The 15,991-nt window shown below is 36.5% G+C and overlaps 1 pseudogene; it reads right to left on the bottom strand.

Moving 5' to 3' along the window:
- LOC107674647 (protein tweety homolog 3-like) overlaps nucleotides 1-15,991 on the bottom strand; it is a 66,494-nt pseudogene that overhangs the window by 3,930 nt on the left and 46,573 nt on the right.

Raw genomic sequence — 15,991 nt, 5'->3', positions numbered from 1 at the left:
ATCGACAACTTCATCCTTGCGACACCGACTCAGAAAACACTAGTTTATTAGTAAATAATTCAAATATCTCCTTACCATTTCCCCCTGACACATTCATTGTAATTACTTTTGCTGGTGCTTTGCGGCAAGCTTTAGCCTATTGCGTGCATTTGAACGCAGATCACTTCAGCTGTTCTGACGGCACGCACCATACATGCTGCTGCTGCTGGACACTAAACACCATCGAGCCGCTCTTGACAGTCGCGGCGGCACAGTCTCGTGTTGTTTCCACCAGCGCGGCAAAAAAAATGATAATTTCATCACTAATTGATGGATGTCTAAAATATAAAAATAAGGAGAAGCCTAAACCAAGCCTGATGCCCGGCCCGCGTCTGAACTATGACATGAAAATTGTCCCGAAGCCCGGCCCTAGGGGCGTAAAAAAAAGTCGGGGCCTGTTGGGCCCGGGCTGAAATGCAGCGCTCTAGTTCAGGCAAAAGGAAACACCCATATGCAGCAATCATCCTCAATTGCAGAAATGTGGCAAAACATCTCTGGAGAGAACCTCAGATTATTAAATTCGAAAGTGCTTTCCATATTGGATCAACATAGGCTACATTTGTGAACGCACATTTCCTGCAATGTCGCGCATCAAGTCGCGCATCAAGTGCGCGCCTTAAAGACTGCAACTTACAATTGCAACTTCATTGTGCTGTTACTACTTTCGAGCCGAATTTCACAAAATTGGTCAGCTACTGACAGCATCAGGCGTTTTATTAATGGGGAGTATAATTATTTATTTATTTCAATGAATATAATCGATTAGATATCATAATATTTAGGCTATAATAGGCTATTATAAATCTGGTTGGTTTGTATTGGTGACATAATATGTAAATGATATGCGTGCGGCCCGTGAGACTTGCACTTGGACCATAGTGTGGCCCAGTGGGAAAAAAAAGGTTGAGAACCACTGTTCTAGACCTAAAATGACCCAATACTAATGTAAATACTCTTTTGATCCCCTTAAGCTCACTTTATTCTTACTGAGGTCTTTAAGTGTGGCATGAATGTAACTGGCTAATTACTCTATCTGCTGATTACATTTGCAAAATGGCTTGTTCAAACAGGTGCGAATGGCCTTAATACTAAGATAATGACTCATACCCTCAGACAGGTATCAACAAACTCAGTCACATTTGTTTCTAAATGAAAGAAAAGCCTGTACATTCAAATCCAGTGTACACTAATCATCACCAGTGTACAGCTGCATATGTAGCGACTAGAGCTGACAGCTCTTAGTTAAAACTCAAATTTCAACACATCAAGCTAATATTAAAAATACATACATTTTAAAGATAAAAAGTAGTAATCACTCATTAAGGGTATAACTAATATTACACAAAACACGACTACGGGACATTACATTACTTTTGTTCACACTGACAGAGAACTATGACTCGAGTGCTTATTTGTGTAATTACACTATAACAAGGAAACATTAAAATAAAGCGTGACCAAGATATAAAGCGTGCTGATTGTCAGTGAAATGAATGACAGTGACACACATTATTCAAACGAGCAGTGATGTGATGTGTCAACTGCCAATGAGAGCTCAGACAGTGATCTGTGGCCTGATTCAACAGTCAACCTAGAAACTAGAAATTAATAGCATATAGTGGCTCAGTGACCTACATCAGTTTTTAATGACTGTCAGTGTGAATGCACCTTTAGGATGCTAATCATTAGCTAAACTAAATTAAAAAGCAGTTCTCTCCCTTAATGTCTACCTTAATGCATTTAGTCCTCTCTGTGTTCTTGGAAATTGGATTCTCTGTTAGATACTGGAATAGTTAATGCTGGTGGAGGGAGAACATGCTGCCTCACAGATGACAAGACCAGGGATCCACACAACAATAACACCAGGGGCAAGGGCAGCTTTCTTGGGTCAGAGTGAGGGTGATTTGGGAAGGAATCACGCTGTTGTGTTTTTTGTTTTTGTAGGGAGGGTGATGGGCCAATAAATGGGAATGGGGCATTTGAGTACCTGTTGGAATAGCTGAGGCTGTTACCAAAACGAGCGGGAACTCTCCGATGGCTTTAACTGCCAGCTGTGACGGCTGTTACTGTCCGTGGATGTCAAATATAACTGTGTGGGTTTGCAGAAAAGAAAATGACAAGAAAGTGTAGAGCAGATAGACACCACTGACTGCATCTCCAGCTCACAAGAAACACGTACACATGCACTCCCAAACACACACGTAGGGTCTAGAGGACACAAGACCAGACACGAAGGTGTGAAGAGACACAGACACACGGGTGTGAGTGGGGTTCACTTACATCAGCAAGTCCTGACAATCTGTATCTCACCTAAACTACCAGCTGACTAATCCATTTTAACATAGTTTTTTAGCTGTAAGCTTCATTTAAAGTTTGTCCAGAGACAATGTTTCTTAAAAAACACGGACTAATTTTGTGGTCATGTAACTGATTTGTCAAAAATTAAAAATTCTGAGCATATGTCTGTGAAATGTATACATAAAATTATTATACATAAAAATAATGTAATGCATGTTATTGCAAACTGAATGTAAAAAATTTAACTGATTGCTAATCAGATTAATGTATATTATAAAAATAGGTTTTCATATAACTTCTGGGTAAGCACTAATATTTTATTTGTGTTGACTTGAGTTTCTTAAAGAACCATAAAATTGGATTCTCATCTGGTGGGATGCATGCATCTGACATGAAGCAAATACACCAAATGTCAAAGGAAATGTCACATTAGCAAAATGTCGCCAACAAAAAAAATTCCATTGTCTAATGTCAATAGCATAGCGATGTATGGAGCACAGCTCGGACAGAAGTCATTTTCATGACCAACTTGAACCCGTTGTAAAATCTGCATAGGGAAATCATTGCCCATGACTGGATTTCGCCCACGAAAATTTGCCAAACAACGGTAAATGTTAAGATAACCTTTACAACCAAAATAATGTATGCATCTGAAAGCACACGTCATTATCTCTCATTACCTCAACATCATGTATCAACAGCGCCACCTAATGTTCACAGTTGTAATGCCAAGATTTAAGTGAACTCAATGGGAACTTTTATTTTGGTGCTTATGGCAAATCTATTTAAGTTTTTCCTAGTCAACTAGGTGGTGCACAAGTACTCAAATAATTAATTACCTTCTAACAAGGGGTGGAACGGTTCAACTTACTCATGGTTCGGTTTGTATCACGGGTTTGACTCACGGTTTCGGTATAGTTCGGTATGTGCCATGTTTAGGCAAAAACTATACTATCAAATAAAAATAAAGAAAATAAGAATAATCTATCTAACTACAAGCAACAGCACAAATAAATACAATAGAGTAAAGATACAAATAAAATAAACAGTGATTTTCAGGTATTTCAGGTATTTCTTTTTAGGTAGGTCTAACATTAGTTTCGGGTACAGAAATTGAATAAAGTAATGAAATGTAAAACTTTATTTGACTGTATAAATTAAAGATTAATCTTTATTAAAGTTACAAAAGCTATTCAATCAAGAGCAGTGAGTGATTTCTTTGTTGCTGTTTGATTAATATTAAGAAAGTGCTGTCACTTTAAGAGAAAGCACTGATACAGTACGTTCAGCCGGTGTTCTGACAAATAATGCTACCTATCAGATTATGCTACCAACACTGTATTTATCCTACTGTAAGGGTAGGTTTAGGGTTGGGGTAGGTGTACATGTTAATAAAGCCTCACACCTTATTAATATCATGCTGGAAGCAAAATCTGATAGGTAGCACTTTTCGCTACCATCTGTTTTAATGGGAGGTAGCAAAATCTGACAGAGTAGCACAAATCGTCAGAACACCGGCTATGTCTGCTATAGGATACTTACCAAGATGGGCATTTTTACATCATTTTTGTGTGAATTTGTCCTTTTAAACAATATTTCAGAGAAAGCTCTGGCTCTTAAATGTTTAAACTGGCAAAGCTTAAACGAGTTTAGCTTAAACACAGATATCAACATGTGCTGTTCAGTATGGAGGACGAAACCTGCAAAAACAATAAATAAATAAATGTGTGCATAAATACACTTATTCTTGTTTAAATACATAAATAAATAATTATATATGTGATGAAAGTAGGCAAATAAATAATATAAATTGGTGGGCAAATGGAAAATGTTTAAGGAAATGCTAAACTGTATAAATTAAAGATGAATCTTTATTAAAGTTACAAAATCTATTCAATCAAGAGCAGTGAGTGATTTCTTTGTTGTTGCTGTTTGATTAATATTAAGAAAGTGCTGTCACTTTAAGACACTGTAAGTACGTTCAGCTGGCTATGTCTGCTATAGGATACTTACCAAGATGGGCATTTTTACATAATTTTTGTGTGAATTTGTCCTTTTAAACACAATATTTCAGAGAAAGCTCTGGCTCTTAAATGTTTAAACTGGCAAAGCTTAAACGAGTTTAGCTTAAACACAGATATCAACGTGTGCTGTTCAGGTCTCACCTGTGCACGCACGCTATCAGCACCCGGGTGATCATGACGGAATAAATAAAAAAAGACTGCTCATATTCCAGCATACGGCATTCGCATTGAACAACAGTGAATGGTTTTGTCCACGTTTTTTTTTTTTTTTTTTTCCATCGCTGTTGTTGTAATGTATTGGGAAGCCAGAATGTGCATCCATCAACAGAAACATACATTAGCCGAACCCTGTTTGTTTTACATGTTATTTATAGCAAACCATATTACAGATGCGTTGTCAGATTTAAGTTGAACCGCGGTCCTAGCAGGTGCCGAACCATGTGTGGAGAATCGTACAGTTCGATTTTTTTCCGCGAACCGTTCCACCCTTCTAACATTCTTAGCGTCTGTTCATGAGTGAACGCTAAGAGTCCCACCAACTAATCTCCCTGGCGAGTTAGTTTCTTGGTTGGTGGATTCTTGTAGACAAGAATGAAACTGACAAGCCATACTATCTGAACTCTTAGCCACACCATTTTTTTAATGTTTTTCCTCTGAAAATGTTAACTGCAAAGAGTACAGCAAGATTGTTGTCTGTGATGCTTATGTTTGCAATGTGCTCTAGATCTTATTTTGGGAGCTTCATATTGATTGGCTCCACAAAAGAGGTGTTAAAATACATTAAAAGTCTATGTGAAATGTCACTCGTTTAATCAATCACCTCTCTTCCATATCGGAGCACTGAGCTTAACAGCCCGATTTCAGCAATTTCAGGTGACCGTGTTGATATGACCGTGTTTCGAGTCGGTAAGTGTGCAGCTGGTTCAAAATCTCGGTTCTCTTTTTCCTCACACACGAAAAATCAATGAGACATTGATCTATGGCTATAAATCTCCACACTACCTAAACTGTTCTGTAAGATTGGGCAAGCAATAAGTTCCCAATTCCTAAAACCTTTTTGTCCAACAGCAGTTTGCTTGAAAGGTTTGCAGTCAGCTCTCACTTACTCAATCATCCAAACAGACATTTACTTGAACAGAGTTCAGGGCTCTTTGTAATGACTTGCTGTGTACAGTGAAACTACAGTGGGGGAGATCACTGATTTACACAAGCAGACTACAAGAACATGCTATTTGAGGTGAATATTTAAGCATTCAGGCTGTCAAAATGACTCTGTGGTGTGTTAGTGTGTTTGTGATTATTGTGTGTTGTTCACTGAGGACGAATGCAGATACTTACAGATGGAGGAGGAGATTCTCTCCCGATCAGAGGAGTGTTCTCACAGCGAGGGTTCTGGAGGTTTGCATTCTGGGTCCTGGAGACAAAACACACTCTTTACAAAGATCATATATCCTTCCTGCAGCAATGTTACTAATTTCAAATTTACGGTTATTGCTTATTTACACTATTAACGTTTGGGGTCAATATGATTTTTTATAATGTTTTTAAAGATTAAAAATACAGTGAAATCAGTAATATTGTGAAATATCATGGCAATTTAAAATATCTGTTTCCTATGTTAATACATTTTAAAATGTAATTTATTTCTGTGATGGCAAAGCTGAAATTTCAGCATCATTACTCCAGTCTTCAGAGTCACATGTTCCTTCAGAAATCATTCTAATATACTGATTTACAGCTCAAGAAGCATTTCCTATTATTATCAATATTGAAAACTGGTGTGCTGCTTAATATTTTTGTGGATACTTTGATGAATATACTTTTTTTACTATTAATTCTACTAGTACAGGTGCATCTCAATAAATTAGAATGTCGTGGAAAAGTTCATTTATTTCAGTAATTCAACTCAAATTGTGAAACTCGTGTATTAAATAAATTCAATGCACACAGACTGAAGTAGTTTAAGTCTTTGGTTCTTTTAATTGATGATTTTGGCTCACATTTAACAAAAACCCACCAATTCACTATCTCAACAAATTAGAATACTTCATAAGACCAATAAAAAAAACATTTTTAGTGAATTGTTGGCCTTCTGGAAAGTATGTTCATTTACTGTACATGTACTCAATACTTGGTAGGGGCTCCTTTTGCTTTAATTACTGCCTCAATTCACAATTTGAGTTGAATTACTGAAATAAATGAACTTTTCCACGACATTCTAATTTATTGAGATGCACCTGTAGTAGAAGTAGAAGTATAAACAATTCTGAGCTATAATAAATATTATTGTATTTCTAAAAATAATGTTATTGTTAAGACAAACATAAGATATATTGTTTTTATTACGTAATTATTATTACTATACTACATTATATTACAGTATTATTATATTACTACTAGTATATTACTATAATATTAATATTATAATTAAGTGTCATCATTAAGCAAACTTGTTTAGTGATATAATCACACTTTTTTCATATTTGCTTTAGGTTACAAACAAATGTTTCACTTAAATGACTGTTTCTCATTAATACATGGATTAGATGGATTAGCGAAGTAGAAAGTAGAACTGTGGGAACATCACCGTGCTACAGTGGTAAATTTATTCATCGCACAGACCAGTTTTTTCGTAGCACGTGTGACATATATGTCGCACTGTACAGCCCTGCTAAGTATCGCTCAAACGGAATATTGGATTATTTCTACAGAATACTGCATGGATCACTCACAGAAAGGAAAAGGTGACCTGTATGTGTTCAGTCTGTGTTCATGTGTATTGGCTGTTGATGTCATATGTGTGTGTGTGTTTAACTCACATGTACTCAGTAACAGGAGCATTGCTGACAGTGTGCGCTCCAGCAGGGATGCTGGTCTCACTGCCGTAGCTGCTGCCGCAGCTGTAGAGACTGGGCATGTGCACCCGGTACAGGTTATCATGATTCTGTCTTCCTCCATGAGCCATGGACTCTTCCTCACTGTCCTCATCAGGCCTGTATGCACAAACACACACAGCATACACATTATTACAGGAACAGATCCATCAGTTCAAACTGGCTTGAGTTCAAAGGTGATACTTCATTGATTTCAGAGGACATCAGCTGTAGTTTGATATCGTTTAATCTGTCAACTAGGGCTGGGCATGCGAATCGCGTCAGTAAAGACGCTTCTGGTGATTAATAGTAAATCTCCAGCATGTGCTTTCAGATGGAGCGGCATTTACTACGCAGAGCCGTAGATCACTGACAAGCTACACAAAATCTTAGGTGATTCATTGCCGATTTTGAACGTGATTTTGTGTAGCTTGTCAGTGAACTACGGCTACTGTCAACACAGCCCAACGTCATGCAACTTGTGAATTGCTGTGAAGTCACTTGTGAATTGGAGTAAAACTGCCAGTTAGCAGTGTGAGACACTGCAGATAGCTGACAAGCAGTGTCAAAACTCAGACGGTACCCCTTGAGGTCAGAAAGAGTTGTCACCTGTTTGCAACACTTGATAGAAGCGAAATACCCGCTGTTGATTAGCACCACCTCCTGCACCAATGGGATGTATTGTCAGGTAAAAATCATGTCATTTTATTGAAAGTTTTCTTGATGCTAAAAATTAACAATACAGTAAATTGCAGCAATGCAAAATGAATAAATGAAGATGGGGACAAAACAATAAATTAATAAAACTTGCGTTCAAATGTTTGGGGTCGGTAAGGTTCTTTTTTAATATCAGGGACAAATTAAATTTGTGACAAAATCATTTATAATGCTACAAAATATGATTTCAAATAAATGCTGTTCTTTTGAACTTTATACAGAAATACATCACGGTTTCTACAAAAATATTATGCAGCACAGCTATTTTCAACACAGATAATAAGAAATGTTTCTTGAGCAGCAAATCAGCATATTAGAATTTCTGAAGGATCATGTGACACTGAAGACTGGAGTAATGATGCTGAAAATTCAGCTTTGCAGTCACAGAAATAAATTACATTTTAAAATATATTACAATAGCAAACTTATTTTAAATTGAAATAATATTTAACAATATTACTGTTTTTGCTGTATATTTAATAAAATAATTGCAGCCTTGATGAGCATAAGAGACATTAAAAAAAAAATCTTTCCTAAACTTTTGAACTGTAGTGTACTGTACTAGTGACTATAGTATTACTGGTCAACATAAAATATCACTAAACATACATATCAGTGTAGTAAAAAAAAACAACAACAAAAAAAAACACCTTGCTTCCAAGTGGAAAGCCAAAATTTCAGTGAAATGGATGAATCCACTTAAAATAGAGGAGAAATATGAGTCATATCACTGTGATATGTCCAACTGTATATTAATAAATTCTATGTGATCTTCACTATCAACGCATCACACTGTGGTATGAACAGCAGAGGGCGCTCTCTGCTGTGCTACTGATGACAAACAGGAAGAGCACATCAAGTCCACATACAGGCATGTGCTTGCCATTCTTCCTCTGCTTGCTTTCAGCCACAGAGAACAAGAGAGCAACATGTGATCCGCTCTTCCCTCTTTCCTCTTAGAGATATGACACATTATTATTTGAGGGAAAGCTTGGAACCACACAAATACCTTTATCATTGACTCTGTGACTCTTGACAGACCATTAACAGTCTGTTCTCCTGTGTCCACTGGTCTGTGATTGGATTACATGCGACCAGGAACAGAATGGGATGTATCTGCAGTGTTAGCTTAATGGACGTGAATGAGAAAGCTGATGGTGACCAGAGGGAGAAAAATTCACATTATCAGGAGGGCTGTGAAAAAGAGTGTGGTGCTATAAATATACAGATCTGGGCCTCCCCCTGCTGGTAGCTTTATGAACTCGTTCAGTGTACAGTAGTTCGGCTTCAGTACTACTCTAGCTAACACTTGAAACTTATCATTGGCATAAAGTGTGGTTGCGTTATTGTACACAAAAGTAAACTTAGAGTTGATCCAGTTAACGACTTGTCAACACCAAGTCAGAATTTTCGGTACCTGGTTTTATGACAAAAATAATTAATTTGTAAATAAATGTAATAATTTATTTTTATTTAATAATAATTCTATTCAATTGTTTTTGCTTCAGATGCAGAAGGATTAAAAATGATTAAAAATTAGTAAAAAAAAAAAAAAGTGAATTCTGAAATGTGGCAGTGTGAATAGTTCTAATGTAAATGTTTCAGACTTTAGTGCAATTTAGTTGCAGCAGACTTGCATTAGAAAAAAACCTTAACTGTCAAATTATGTTGATGGTCAGTTTGACCCATTTTGACTTTTGAGTTGTCAGAAATACCGGTTAACTTACGTTTTTCTTGAAATTTTGTGACTTTCGCATTTTGTGTCATAAACATGTCTGCAAAGTCTCAACAATCTGATGTGTTGTGGAAGTGTGCATACAAAATTTCTATTAGTATTATGATGTTTGCAGGTCAATTTGACTTTCATGGTTAAAGGCAGCTGCACAGAACCCCCCCAATACAAAATACATAATAGATGGGAGTTTCTAAACTAATCTCCGAGGGCATTTACGTTTACGCATTTGACGGATGCTTTTTTTTTCCTAAGAAACTTTTTTCCACACTTCTGTGTAAAAAGATTAACAGTTTGTACTTAAAAAAACAAACAAAAAAAAAACAGCAGTTAAATACAGTATTAAAAATCACATGTTGTCTTTTATTGTTGTTGTTGTAAAGCATGAGAAGTATTTATGTTAAAATTTTACTGTTTTTTATTTGTTTTCATATGTGACCCTGGACTACAAAACCAGTCTTAAGTCGCTGGGGTATATTTTTAGCAATAGCCAAAAAACATTGTATGGGTCAAAATGATCAATTTTTCTTTTATGCCAAAAATAATTAGGATATTAAGTAAAAATCATGTTCCATGATGATATTTTGTAAATTTCCTACCGTAAATATATAAAAACTTCATTTTTGATTAGTAATATGCATTGCTAAGAACTTCATTTGGATAACTTTAAAGGCGATTTTCTCAGTATTTTGATTTTCAGATTCCAGACTTTCAAATAGTTGTATCTTGGCCAAATATTATCCTATCCTAACAAACCATACATCAATGGAAAGCTTATTTATTCAGCTTTAAGATGATGTATAAATCTCAATTTCAAAAAATTTACCCTTATGACTGGCTTTGTGGTCCAGGGTCACATATGGTGATTTTTTTTCATAGTGAAATTGAATTGAATCCAATTTTTAGATTCTTACAAGGTGCACTCAGTACTTTTTCTTTCTTTATTTTTACATGTTGTGCTTGTGAGGAGCGCCACTATGGTTTCTGGGCCCCCTGAACAGCATATTGACTCGGGGCCCCCTCAGTAGAACTTGCATCTCTGATCAGGGCCCTTGGAATCATCCTAAACTCCCCCCCCGTTACAGCGCCCCCGGTGCTGGTGTATATGTAGCATCTAAAATGTCACCCATCACCCATTTATTCCTATCAACTGATATACTGCAAAGCAGGGCTCTGAACCGTTTCAAGGAACAAAAACGAAAACTGGAAACGAACGAAATTTTGACAGGAACAGAACCAGAAACAGAAACTAAATAGTTCCGAACAGAATCGAAAATTTGAAATGGCCATTAACCGGTTAATAATGTTATTTTATCGTTCCATTTAATATTTGAAATTTGCTGTCAACCAATCACGAATTCCAGTAGTATGGCCTATGCAAATGTGACGCTGAAGCCAACAAGTGAAATGCCCGCTCAGCTTTGAACTCATCACAGGTAAGTCGCAATGGCAGTGCACTGGCTTTAGAGTTTATCCGAGGATAGTGTAAGATGGATTCAACAGATCACACGCACCTGCAGCGCTTCTGTGAACGGAGAAAACGGAAAAACTACAGGCTTACATAAAAAGGAATATAGGCAAATACACAAAATATATTTCACTTAAATCATTGACAGATTAACGAAACGAAAGAAAAAAATGTGCTGAGTTACGGTTCATTGTGACGCATTCCAAAGTTCTCGGAAAGGAAAACGAGACCGCAGAAAGTAGTTTTCTTTATTTTGCAAAAGCTTTACAGTTTTATTTATTTTGCAAAAGCTTGACAGCTTTGAATAATGTCTTGCTTCTGTATAACCGACCAGCGTTGGTATGACCATCAAGCCGGTGCCTTATGCGCACACACAACATATTTTTGCTACATTGCAGCCTGTTCCAATATCAAAATACAATACAGTTAAAGAAACAAATAAAAAGTTACACTGCTCTGTTGTACAAAATCTGTTGCGTTCAGCGTGACCACCGCCTCACTGTGCTGATATAGCCGATGTGAAGGATGATGTTTTACGTCGATGAAAATACAAAGCCTATATAATAAATAATATTTTAGCATCCAGATACGTAGCGAATATGGAAACATTTGGATTTGTGACGAATGAAAGAGGTAGGCATCAGTTTCACCTTAAATTAATTTGTTTTTGGCTTGACGATTTTATAGCCTAAACTTTAGAGGATTTGTTTTGGAGAGAAACTAATAACTGTGTTTATAATGTTTGTAAACATTTTGCTTTAGCCTACAGGCATTTTAGCCTTCATTATTTCGGAATGTAGGCTAATAGGGCTAATAATATGCTGCGTGAGCCGCGACATGTTTTTTTCACTCTCAAAACCCAATCTTATACAAGGTTTTTTTTTTCTTCTTTTTTTTACAATGCAGCAAACATTTTTAAATATCTTAAAAATACTTGAATTGCTTTAAAGTGTTGATAGATTGTTTCTTTTGTTTAGTAGCCTACATTTGGCCAAAATCTAGAAAAGATGATGCTGTATTGGCTGTGACTAAGCACAGCGGGTTATAGGCTAACGTTACCAGATCTCACTTTTTTCCTTTTCTTTTTGAGTAAAGAAAACGCTGTACTTTATTATTATTATTATTATTATTATCATTATTAGGCATATTATAGGCAAAGAAAATTGCTTTTAAAAAATAACGTTATTAACCGGTATTTCTTCTTCTCGAACCGGTTTCGGAACGTAATAATATCAGAGAAATGCAGGAACAGAAGCGTTAAAATATCGATTCTGCTCGGAGTGAACCGATTGAATTTTTTTTTTTTGATTTCAAGCCCTGCTGCAAAGTAAAACTCAATTAGTCAATGTGACCAAACATGTCTGCCCCCATGAGGAGACCCACTGTGTGTTAAATAAAACCGCTTTTATTAGGCTACTAATTCAGAGAATTGTTTCTAAACACATTATAAATGTTAGAAATGCATTGCTGAAACGCGTTACAAAAATTGTGAACGACGTAGAACTGAATTGTGGAGTTAGACCGTTAAATAGTTTTTCACCATTTTTGTGTACAGGATTTTTTGGGCAGGCCTGAAATCATGTCTCGATGACGCACTGAGCATGGCTCCTCCCCTAACACTATAAGAGGTGTGTTCGACTTGAAGCAGCGCTGTGCAGACCGATCAGTGTTATGTTTTAAAGCTTTTTTTAATATTAAAAAAGGACTATTAACTCGTTTAACGATTAAAAAATGGCTGTGTGCACCTTTAACAAACACATTTTTTTGCATATAAAAATGCATACATATAAAAATATCTCAAAAATTTCCCAACTTCAGAGTTAACATAATCAGTGTCTACTTCCACACTGCACTGCCTGCCACAGCCTGCCTAAACTCATATTCAGAAACGGATAATTATCTATAATGAAGAGGTAGTGTGAATAGCTGTGTACCATGAGACACACACTTATGAGTGTTATAATTACATAATCTGCTTAAGCTGGCGTCTTTGTCCCTTCTATCTCTTCCAGTCTAATCCTGTTTGTTTGACGCAGGCCTGTCCTGGGACAGCAGCTGCATGGGCCTGGGCCGGGAAATTATTACAGTTTATGTAATTATGGGAGGAAGATGTGAGCGATTCCCACACGGAGCGCTTGGAAGGAAGGAACAGGGGGGAAGAGATGGAGCGAGCAGCTGTTTCCATTTAGCTTTTGACTGAAGAGCGTGATGGGAGCACGAGGTGTCCGACCATAGTCTTCGTAACAATGCCCATGGACACACAAACACACCACTAACCACTTACACTGTTGTTGTTGTTGGCTTAATCCTCACGAGTGCATTTAACTACAGAAATCAGGATTTTCCACTGAATGACTGCGTCATACTGCTAACACTAACTTGCGTGGGAAAAGAACAATGTGTTTTATGACAATAACACAACTGCCCCTTTCTCTTTAATGCACTTTAAGCCAGATAATTAATATTTAATGTTGTAAACCAGTGATATAGTGTTAGGAATATATAGTATAAGGTCACTATCAGATGCGTACTGTTAGTAATAGTATATTTGTTGTCATAAAATGGTAGGTAGGTATAATATAAATGGAGGTAGGTATAGTATAAATATATATTAAACATTTCTCATTTTTACAGCAACTGCTTTTCATTCATTCATTTAGCTTTGCTTATTACTATGAGACCAACAATGTCAACAGTTGTTTATTTTACATATCTGGAATACCGCTTTTCAACACATTACACAAAAGCTCATAGCTTATTGGGGGGGTCTGATGTTCTGAGAATGTTCTTAGTGCCTATTCTCATTTTGTGAGAACAGGTCCACAGGAATGCATTTAAATCATTGTTTTTCAATCAGGGAGCCTCAGCAAACTTCAAAAGGACTTAAAATGAGACATTAAAATAAGACAAAACAAGCAATAAAAAACAGAATATATATATTTATATATAGACTATTAGAAACTAGAAAAAAAATTACACATATATATTTATTTCACCCCCTCAACAACTGGGTAATGGGTTGTGGGTTCCCACTGTCTACAAAACAATATTTGAGGCCATGTTTCAGTTTTTATTTTAATATTTTTAATTTTATTAATCAGAAAGCATGCTTAATTAAAATCATGAAACGTATACAATTTAAAAGTTTAACAAAATGAAATGGCCCTATGAAATGTTTTATTTTTTTCTCACATTCTGCTTTATTGTTATCAAATTCTGTTTAAGCATGTCTAATTATTTGAATGCATTAAAACTTCAAATGCATTAATTTATTAAAATGCGTATTTTCCAAATTTGTAGAATACTGCCATTTCCTCACTGCTTAAAGTCCTTTTCCTTCCTGGAGCCATAATAAATGACACATTATACACAAGGCATGTCCCCAACCACTTTAAGATTCAATTATCAGGTCGAGTTGTTCAATGATTGATCCTTAAACATGTACATTTGGTTATATCTTTGCCAGTTAGTGTGATAAATATACTGTAGGTAATGTTCATGTTTAGACGGCTCACCATCATCATCTCTCTCTGACAACCCTTTTGCCGACAGTTGTGATCTCACATATTTTTCCAAGGCGTTTTTTCCAAAAAAAATTTTTTTTTTTTTTTTTTTTTTTTCCCCAAAACTTCTGATTTTACCTACTTTTGATTTTCTTCTGACTGTATTCCGCATTGTGGAAATCATAGAGCCCCAAAAACCATAAAATAATATATTTGGAACATTTATGAATTTGTTTTTCTCTTCAAATCTCACCTTTTGCCATGCCATGTGTGTGGCACACTGCACACGACAGAGGTGAACATGAGAGCTGTGATGAATGAGAACAGCACCAGGTAGATCAGACCCTCTAGTCCATCATAACACACTCCAGTCAATGCCTGCACATAATCCTGCACACAAACAGAAAGACACAGCATTAAACTCACAATCACAGCACTGCACGCAAACACTGCAAATTCTGTCATCATTCACTCACTGCCATCCTTGACTTTCTTTCATCAGCAGAATAATGTTCATTTTTAGGTCAACTGTCACTTTAAATGCCTTGCATGAAACAACACACACACAGAAACCCGTCTCTGCTGGGTATGTGGATAATAGATACAGCAAAAAATAAAAACAGTATGATAATATCCAGTGCTAGACTCTCTAACTGGGAACTTCGGAGTAGACAGCACCATATGTTGCAGAGAGAAACGGCTTTTAATAATATATGTTGACCGCACCGCAATCAGCCCTACACATGCTGCTATCAGAGAAACATGGCAGCGTCTTCCTTCCTCCAAATTACTGTCATTATTAACTGCAAAATTGCTCCATTTGTAATTACTGCCGGTGCTGTTCAGCATCTCCAGCACAAACTCTCCTACATACAGCCCAGACGTACGCTTGGACCGTGTAGTATGTTATTGCTTTTGCAGTATGAAAACAACATTAATAATGTATAATACACTGCCAAAAGTCCATATTTTATCCGTTACTTTCTCTTCATAAAATGTAATTTATTTCTGTGATGTTAAAGCTGAATTTTCAGCAGTCTATTGTCACACACGACAAACCAAAACATTCACACAGGAGGATGTCAAAGAAGAAAGGCTTGTTTTCTTTCTTTCAAAGGCTCAATGTTGTGTGAGGTCTAAGTTGTATAAAGCTGCAGTGGTAATCAGATTTTGGCTGGTTCTAAGGGTGAAATATTTCCACGGATTCAGCGTTTTCTCTCAACGCTTGTGTTTCAGCGAGAGGGCGGTTTTCTTTCTCACATGTACAGAATGTCAGCCATCACTTTGTCCCAGAACACACACAGATGCTGCACAATGACAGAGTCCCAGGGGCAATG

The sequence above is a fragment of the Sinocyclocheilus anshuiensis genome, unplaced genomic scaffold (genome assembly GCF_001515605.1).
Source record: "Sinocyclocheilus anshuiensis isolate Anshui unplaced genomic scaffold, SAMN03320099.WGS_v1.1 scaffold152, whole genome shotgun sequence".
Lineage (NCBI taxonomy): Eukaryota > Metazoa > Chordata > Actinopteri > Cypriniformes > Cyprinidae > Sinocyclocheilus > Sinocyclocheilus anshuiensis.
This window is presented reverse-complemented; position numbering and strand designations above follow the sequence as displayed.